Here is a 9427-nt window from a genome sequence, read left to right on the forward strand (position 1 = left end):
GGGTCTTCTCTGTTGAGGTAGATATTGGCCTCTGTTGCTCTGGTGTTCAGGGCCTGTTCCTGTGCAACCATGATGAGTGCTGCTGTGCTGTCCTTCAGACCAGCGCTTTCTAGTCATTGGTAGGATTTCTTGATATCATTCACTTCAGTCTACTGTCTGTGGTACATCCCATGTAGGAATTTGTCGTCCCACAATGCTATTGTCCTCCAAACACACCCACATCACCCCGCTTCTCCTCCAGCTTCATTGGCTGCCAGTCAACCTCAGGGTTCATTTCAAGATCCTGGTTCTGGTCTATAGGGCCTTACATGGACAAGCACCATCTTACATTGGTGATCTTCTTAGTCCTTACACCCCCAGCAGGTCCCAGAGGTCCAGTGACCAAAGCCTACTGGTTGTGCTGCACACCATGCTACAGACCAAAAGTGACAGATATTTTGCTGCTGTGGCCCCTAGACTCTGGAACTCTCTCCCCCTGAGCCTGAGATCAGTGGACTCCTTCAAAAAGCAGCTGAAGACTCACTTGTTCAAGCTGGCTTTTGTATGATCTTATTCACCACTCTCTCTTTATTCTGCTCTCCCCACCTATTCCACTTTCCTCAGGATCCTCTGATTTCCCTCTTTCCTCTTCACTCTCTCTCTTTCTTTACATTTTTTAATCACAATTGTCTATTTTTTGCTCATTTTAAATATATTTTTAACCATTTTCTAAATTATTTTTAATATTTTTACATTTTTTGTTTTTGTGAAACGCCTCGTGATTTTTATCTTGAGAGGCGCTATAGAAATGATATTTTCTTCTTCTTCTTCTATTTCCAGCACCTCTTCCTCTGATCGTCATTGTCTGAGACATTCACTGAGCACACATGCATATGTGTGTGTGTGTGTGCGTGTGTGTGTGTGTGTGTACTTGTCTATATGTTTAACTGGACAAAGTTTGACTTTTAACCTGTAGCATGTGGACCTTCTCACATCGTGGGGACTTTTGGTTGGTCCACACAGTGTAGACTACCCAATTTTGGGGGTATGGTGTGAATTAACTTTTAGTAAGGGTTACAAATAGAACAGCATTGGTTATGATTAGGGTATGGGTTTGGCAAATGGGGAGTTACTATAAGAATGGAAGTCAATGAAGAGTACACACAAGAATATAAATATAAGTATGTGTGTGTGCACATCTGTGTCCATGTGTGTGTGTGTGTGTGTGTCCGTGTGTGTGTGTGTGTGTGTGTGTGTGTGTGTGTGTGTGTCTACAAAAATGTCCTTTGTTGTGCTTTTTTGGCCATTTTTTTTCTGTCTTTTCAAGCTTAAAGAAAAAAAGAACATACCTCTCTAGGCCTTACTATCAATTGTTTTCCTTTTCTCTGTCTTTTTCCATCTTTGTGTGGGCACTTACACATGTGCATACATATGTGCACCAGACAGGGGCATGGTCATTATCCGCAGGGGAGTTATGAGATAGCACTGAAGCATGACGAGTGGGAGGTGTATGATGCTGGCATGCCACATCCATTCTTTTGGCTCTGCAGATGACATTAGCCCTGAAGCTGAAGGCTTGATACTGGACATCCCTGAGTCATGTGGCAGGGGGTCAGAGCAAGATGAGATCTCCACTTCCTCAGTGTTGCACACATGAATCTAAACATGCACTTTCATTTAAACCTCTATTATTCATGCATGGTTAAATTATTAGTTCAGATTTTTCCAAGTGGGTTTTGGTTAGAGGATTAACAATTAAATAAATTTTCACTGTATGTTCACTGCTGCACTTTGCCAACTGTTGTCAAATGATGCCATCTTAAAAAAAAATAAACTCCCGACTCATTTAATTGAAGTGCATGCGAACACACCTTTATAAATGTTTCTTTTGCACTGCACTTTTTTTAACATGCATTTGTTGCCATGTAGTTGGGTCAAACGCAGATGCAAACTAAGCAAAGTTGGTTAAGTTATAGCTTACATTTTAACAATTTCAAAAGCCCAATGTGGCAGCACAATTCTTGAAACAGAGGCATAAAGAAAATAAGTTACTCTGGAGAACTGAACCAGGGAAAGCACAAGAGCATGGATGAGTGCAAAAGCAGCATCTGTCAAAGGTCTGAGGAAATTGTTTACATCCAATGCAAAGATACAAGAGAAGTAGAAAACGCAGGTAAAACAGACTGACTTAACTGGGGAGTAAATGGAAAAAATAATAATTAGGGGAAGAAAATCTAAAAACTGTTGAATAACTTGTTTTCCTGAAGAACTAACACACACACCCACGTATCGACGGAGACATTTTCTTTTCATACTGTGTACATGTGTCTGTGTTGTAAAGCTATTCTCTGCTAAAGACAGCAGGGGGTGTAGACCTTTTCTGGCGAGTTTGCCTACCATTGCAGTGATGTCTGTGGTCGATGAGTTTTACTTACTTCAGATTCTAAAAGCAAATGACCGACAGTAAGCAAGTTTTCATGTGCTAGAAGAGCTTGATCTATAAAAAAAAATCAACGGGGGGGGTGGGGGGGGTGGGAGGGGGGAAGGAGACAGTGGTGCTGTTAACAAATAAAAGTGGTGTCAAGCCGGAAGTGATCTTCATGGGCTGTATTTGAACTGAACAATCATAGACGAGCGCTCTCTTGAGTTTGACAAATTGTTAAAAAACTGGGCTCTCCAACAAACTACTAAAGCAGAAAATCATAAAATTGAAAAACAAATAGGATTTGTGTGTGATTTAAATGAGTTTAAAAGCATTATGTTCCCATTTGACATAGAACAAACAAATTGTTTGGAATCAAACATTATAGGTATTTCTGATTGCTTTCAATTTCAAGAGAAAAATGCACAGAAATGTTTCTGATTTTACTTATTGTTGATGGAAAAATATTTTGGCAAAAAGGAAATCAGAAACTTTTTAACCACAGTTTGTTTCTTGAAACATTTGTTGAAATGCAATAATTCTTAGTGCATTTTCTTGAAAAATTGGAAAGCAATGTTTTAATGCACTGAATATTTTATGACATTTGATAACTATTAAATATTGAAACAATGAGCCATTTTAAAGTAGTAATTACACATGGTACTTTCTCCCATTCAAGTCAATTTATGTTTAACAGAAAAATATTTTTCAATATTTACATTTTCCTTTTGTACATTCAGAAAAAGCTGTTTAAGGAAAAACTGTGACCAACAGAATACAAAAGGTGTGTGTGCCTTGCAGTTGTTTGTAGGTTTACCATCATACTGCATTCTAGTAGGTACTATTGTGGCAGATGATTGTGATTTTCCAAGGTGAACATTGAATGAAATTCAACCTCTGATTGATTCCCACTTGTAGAAGAAGAATGACAGCTGGAAGATTATTGGTTTGTTTCTTCCTTCCTTTCTCTCTCCTCAGGTAATTTTCATGCTTTAAATTGAGTTATTGATTCAGGCACCACTCTTTCCCTGGCTCAGTGCATCATCTAAAAAATAAAAAAAAAAACAAGAACAGGAGAGGAAATTCTGCTAATTTGACATCACATAGGGGGAACTGTTTTAAATGGAATGCTTTTATTTATCTGGAATTTCATCAGATATTTTTGATTTTTTTAAATTATGCTGATTCATTTGTCTTATTACAAACAGGTATCTCCACAGGTAAATTTAAAGAAAAGTTAACTTTGTAAGAAATATCAGAATTAAATGTATGTATTATTCACTTATGAGTTTGACTTCAAGATTGATATATTTTTAAAATTGATTTATTGAATTTTTAAATTAAAGGTGCCATATGTAAGAATGGAATATGGTAAATGGCAAATGGCCTGGATTTGATATAGAGCCTTCTAGAGTCCTGGAACCCCCAAGGCGCTTTACAACACAATCAGTCATTCACCCATTCACACACACATTCACACCCTGGTGGGGATGAGCTACGATGTAGCCACAGCTGCCCTGGGGCGCACTGACAGAGGCGAGGCTGCCGAACACTGGCGCCACCGGTCCCTCCGACCACCACCAGCAGACAACGTGGGTTAAGTGTCTTGCCCAAGGACAGAACAACAGCGACAGACTGAGCGGGGCTCGAACCTGCAACCTTCCGATTACGGGGCGAGCACTTAACTCCCGTGCCAACGTCGCCCACAAATAAGAATGGCATTGCTTTTATTGGGCACTTGGCCACTTGTATTAGTGTCTGTTACGGCCCCGCCGTTTTGGAGCCCAGTGATGTGCTGCACTCCGTTTCCTGTGCAGAAGTGCAGCACCTTGGGAAGTGCAGCTGCTCCTTGGGAAGCAGTCTTTACTTCAGGACCATGGACAGCGCCAGAGCAGCAGTCACATCCAGCTGGGACTTTTCAACTCATCAGCTGGCCCTTCAAAAGTGGCCAGCTGGAGCTCATCAGGGGAGAGAAATGTTTGTAGGTTGCAGCAGCATCGTGTGTTCTCTCCCCTTGGTGGTTATCTTGGTCTTGTGGCTTAAACCAGGTTGTTTAGCTTATTTATTGGGAAGAAGTAAACTCAGGAATTTTTATGTTTTGGGATATTCTTAGTTAACCGGTAATTCTTGGTTTGGTGACTTTTTTTAGACTGCCTTTGGTAAATTACCAGGTGGGGTTTCGCCCCTTTTGCTTTTGAGTCTCCGTTAAATATAGAAGAGCCATTTGGGATTAATTTTGGTGTTTTGACGATTTCTGTTACTTTAGTGCTGTTGTTTGGTTTCTCTTTCAGACAAACCTTGTTTAAACATTCGGTGGGGTTTTTACCCTTTCTTAAGTTCCAGTCCATTTTTAATAAAGGAGATTTGTTTTAGGATTCTTAGTGTGGTTGGTCCTTTGGACATTTTCAGTTGGTTTTTCTTTTTAAAACCTTTGTAAAGACAAGGACACTTTGAGTTTGGTTTTGCTTTGTCAAGCCTTTTTCTCCCCCATTAGGGTTACTTTGTGTTAAACTTGTCCTTCTTATGTTTACTCCCCTCTCCTTCCTAGCTGAGCCCACAGAGGGGTGCAACAGTGTCCATATATTAGAGTAAAACAAAAATATGCCATGGCTTTATAGGGTTGCAAGAAATAGCGTTAGGGTCTCTCTGGTTACTGGCTTAGATTCCTTAAGAAAACACTGCTTTGTTTTTTATTTTGTCAAATTACAAATATCAGCGCTGCAGCGTTGTTTGCGCAGACCTAGCAACCATGCGGGCTAACAAATTGCAAACAAAGACTACATCCCTCTTTGAACCATTTTTTAATTGAAATTTTTTACATTTTAATGCAGAAAAACAATGAAAACAAACTCCCCATTCTTACCCACCCCACTACATTCGATGAAGTTAAATAAACATAAAACAAGCCTCACTGTGACACTAAATCAAAACACAAAAACAAAGTACAAAAGGAACAAAAGAAACAATCACGAAACATATCCACAGGCACACCATCAAAGTATGACAAATGATAACCAGACAGTACTAAGGATCTTGAATGAGCTCTTCAACATAAACATAGCCTTGACAACCCAGTGATAGCTGGTGGTTGAGAGCCTTTTACCTGGAGAGTACAAGCATTTTGGCTAGCAAACCGCTAAAGGTGATCACATTTAACTGGGGTGTTTCCAAAGGAGCATGCACCATGACCACTCCAAACAAAGCACTCCAAAGTGTCCAGGCACACAGTGGTCCCATAAATCCTGGAAAGTGCATAACCCCCCTATATCTGTGCAGTTTCTGACACATCCAGAACAAGTGAAGAAGTGTGGAAGGTGACCTCCTGCGACACTCAAAAGTTGGGTCAAAGTCTGGCTTAATTTTAGGTAGTATGTCTTTGGACCAATGCAAACAGTGTACCACTTTGAAATGAATAACACTGTGTTTTTATTTTATTTTTTTAAAGGACTTATAACTGTTCCACAGAACCCTGTGCCAGCCCTTCTCTGACAATCCAACACCCAGGTCCAGCTTCCATTTCTGTTGTAAAACATCCAGACTGGTTCAACAATATGAGCTGAGCTGGGTGTAAAGTTTACTCAAACCTCAAGTCTGATGTCAGATAGATAGATAGATAGATAGATGTCTGAAAATCCAAGATTTTATTGAGAAGAGTCCGAGACGGACACGAGGACACATTTGTGTCTCGGTGGTAAGTATCTAAATGTGGCAGAGGGGATTTCTCCACCTGCTGCCACTTTTCTTGATTAGGGGTCAGCCAACCCTGTAGGTGTAACTAGATTGCGGATTGCTGCTCTTCCACCAGATATCTGTTGTGTTTGTCAGTTAATGGACACTACAACTTATAAGATTGCTGATTTCTGCCCCTCCACCAAACCAAGAGGGTGGAGAAATTTGGGACTTTCCTGTCTGCCCCCAGGTGGAGTGATGATGTGCAGTCTTAAGCCAAGGGTCAAAGGACACTAGTGGGCGCCGTACTTGGCTATATCCTGGACTGGGGCAAGGTCTTGCTCACTCCTCTGGCCTGGAGTGAGAGAGGAGTAGCGCACAGATGGACACTCCATGGAGCAGGGCAAACATTCCTGTCTAACCTGGACCAAGTGGCCAGGGGAGGTTCATACTAGCCCCTGGGTCAACAAAGCCACAGCAATGGTGCAGGAGCACCTGGAGGAGCGTCCAACGCTCTGGAGAACCTTGGGGGTAGAAGATGTCTTGTGGGGCTTTTAATTATTATTCATGTTTTACTTTTTTGTGTTTTATTGTAGCCGAGGTTCCCAGTGGATGTGGCGGTCATACTCTAGTGGTGGCATCTCCAGTTTTTGTCTTTTATTTTGCAGCACGTTCACAGTAGGTGACATGGTGGTAGGTGGAGTTGCCAGTGGCCTGTCGTGGGCATGCCCCACTGGTAAGCCTCGGCTCTAGGCTTTTATTGTTTTAGATCTGTAACGTGATGAAGGAGCTATTCCTCAAAGGTTATTTAACCTCTCTCCACAGATGCCTCTGACACAGTACAAGGCTGCATGAGACTCAAGGTCATGCATTTGCTTCTAAAACTGTTTTCTTTCCAGCAAGAGAAGAATGAAGATAAAGAACTGATTTCTTTTAATAAATCAAAGAACTCTATTTTTAATAAAGCTAATCAAAACAAGTATTAGTCAATAATATAATGTTGACCGATCTGTGAAATGACAATGTTATGATTAATATGCTTTAATAAGTAAATGACTTTAATCTAGTGCACTAGACATGCTGATACGCATAATGTAAACGCATGCCACATTGCTGTTACTGATCCAATCAGAACCTTCCTTTCTGAAGCATGGCATAGACTCTGTGGTTTTTATAAATCTGCCAACTTTGATTCGACCAGAATTCAAAACATCCAGATCAATAAAATCAGTTCCAACACCATCTTAAGTTCAGTTCTCAAGATCTCACTGGATTTCACCACATGCTAAGCGAAGTGTCGGACCGGCCATCTGGACTTCCTTTTTAAGCTGAGAACCAACAAGCTGGATAAAATCTGTTGCATTTTACCAACCAAGCAACGGTTCCTTTCGGAATGAAAGCTGAACTCACTGACCCAAGTGGGTCCATCTGACGCTGTCAACCAACTGTCACTTTTTACCTGGAGACAATCCAAAGACTAGTCTGTCATACTGCTGACACTGTTTCACCGGCTCCATTACTGAAAGGGGGGTCCGAGGACCTGGCATTCTGGATCTGTACGGAGGTCTCAACAAGGGTATATGTGGAGCGACAAAAATGGCGTCTCATGTGTTTATGAAACTCAGATCAAACTCTGATCATAGCTAGAAGCAAAACATCACAACATCATTCAGACTTGCTTCTCCGGATACAAGAGTTCTGATAATAACATCACTCACACATACACCATCCATCTCACGTCTCATTACACCAGATACATCCATCATTTAGAGTAGAGTTAGTCTTGTTTAAAATTGTTTAGAAATAAATCATCTTAAACATTTTAAAGGTCTCTCTCTTCTCTTGTCTCTCAGTTAATACAAAGTGTTACATAATCCCTGCAATAAAAAGTTCCAATCTTCTGGTTAAATAACTCAGTGGTCCGTAAGATTGATTTCATATTCACTATGGAATCTTAATGTCTCACGGGTCTTTAACTAGATGTAAATTAACTTCTTTTACAGATCAGTCTTAAACTGATTTTATTTATTTATTTCAACCCTGCTTTTTATATTGTAATGAATTATTACTTTAACAACGAGTAAACGACTCTCAACTTCTTGGGAAAAAATGCGCCTACGTGCCTCAGTGTAATTTTAAAACAAATACCTTGGGGGAAATTCCCAAAGTCGCATTTTGTTAAAATAAACTCCATCTTTCTGTCTCCACCATGCCTTATAAAAAACTTTGAGTTGTGAATATGAAATTTGGCTACCAGTTGCTCAAAATAGGCAAATGTGCCATCAACATACAAGTCATAGAGTGTATGCCTCTAGCAGTCCATCCACTAAAGGTATCGTCAGACACAGGAGGTAGTAAACATGTGGTTCCTTGACACGGGAGCAGCAAACAACAGTTCAGTGAAACAAACAGATCGCACACATTGATTCCAGATAATAATTGTCTGAACAATGATGGGATTGGATGAGTATGAAGAAACTGAAAGCAGAAAGCCATCCTAGAGCAGAAAGACAAATTAAGCCCTCTCCACCACCACCCAGCTCGGCACATTAACCCCCCCCCCCCCCCCCCCCCCCCAATGCACAGGAAAACTGCATTAATAGTACATGCCTGGTAATAACATATACAATTAGGAAAGGTCATGCACCATCATGACAGGGGCAATTCAATTCAATTCAAATTCAAAGATACTTTATTAGTCCCAGAGGGAAATTAGAGTTGCAGTACACACAATTCTGAGATCAGACATACAAACAGGAATAGACACATGGCAAGAATTGGTGACTGTGGTCATTCGCAACCCGAGTCGCGCTACCTAAATAGAGATCAGAGGGGTTTATATATGAGGATTGAGTCAGGCGGAGGAAAAAAAGGCACTTCAGAGTTACCCTCCACAGGGAGGACAGCTTTGCTATGCAAAAAATACCTCAGACAGAAATGCAACAGACTTCCAGCATTACACAACATAAGTGTCCTCTAGGTGGTGAGGTAGGGTAAAGGACTCTCCAAACATGAATGCATGCAGCCACGATAAGCAGCGCTCGTCACCTCTGTTTGGACGGGGGGGGGGGGGGGGGGGGGTCATTGGGTTTGCCCCCAAATTCCACTACCTCCGCTCCGGTCCGCCCCCGCCTTCCGCAGCCGCTCGCTTCCGAACTCAATTTTTACTGGTACCCTCTCTACAACGGCTCCGCTCCGGTGCGGAGACCTGAGGTGGGCAAACAAGCATGCGCGATTTTCGAGATCTTGCGATTTTCGAGATCTTGCGATACAGTCCGAGCAATAAACGCGGAAGTTAGATCCAAACACCTGTTGTGTGGGAGAAGCATCGAAATGAACTGTTTAATCTGCCCATCA

This window comes from Nothobranchius furzeri, chromosome 6, assembly GCF_043380555.1.
Source record: "Nothobranchius furzeri strain GRZ-AD chromosome 6, NfurGRZ-RIMD1, whole genome shotgun sequence".
In the NCBI taxonomy this organism is placed as follows: domain Eukaryota; kingdom Metazoa; phylum Chordata; class Actinopteri; order Cyprinodontiformes; family Nothobranchiidae; genus Nothobranchius; species Nothobranchius furzeri.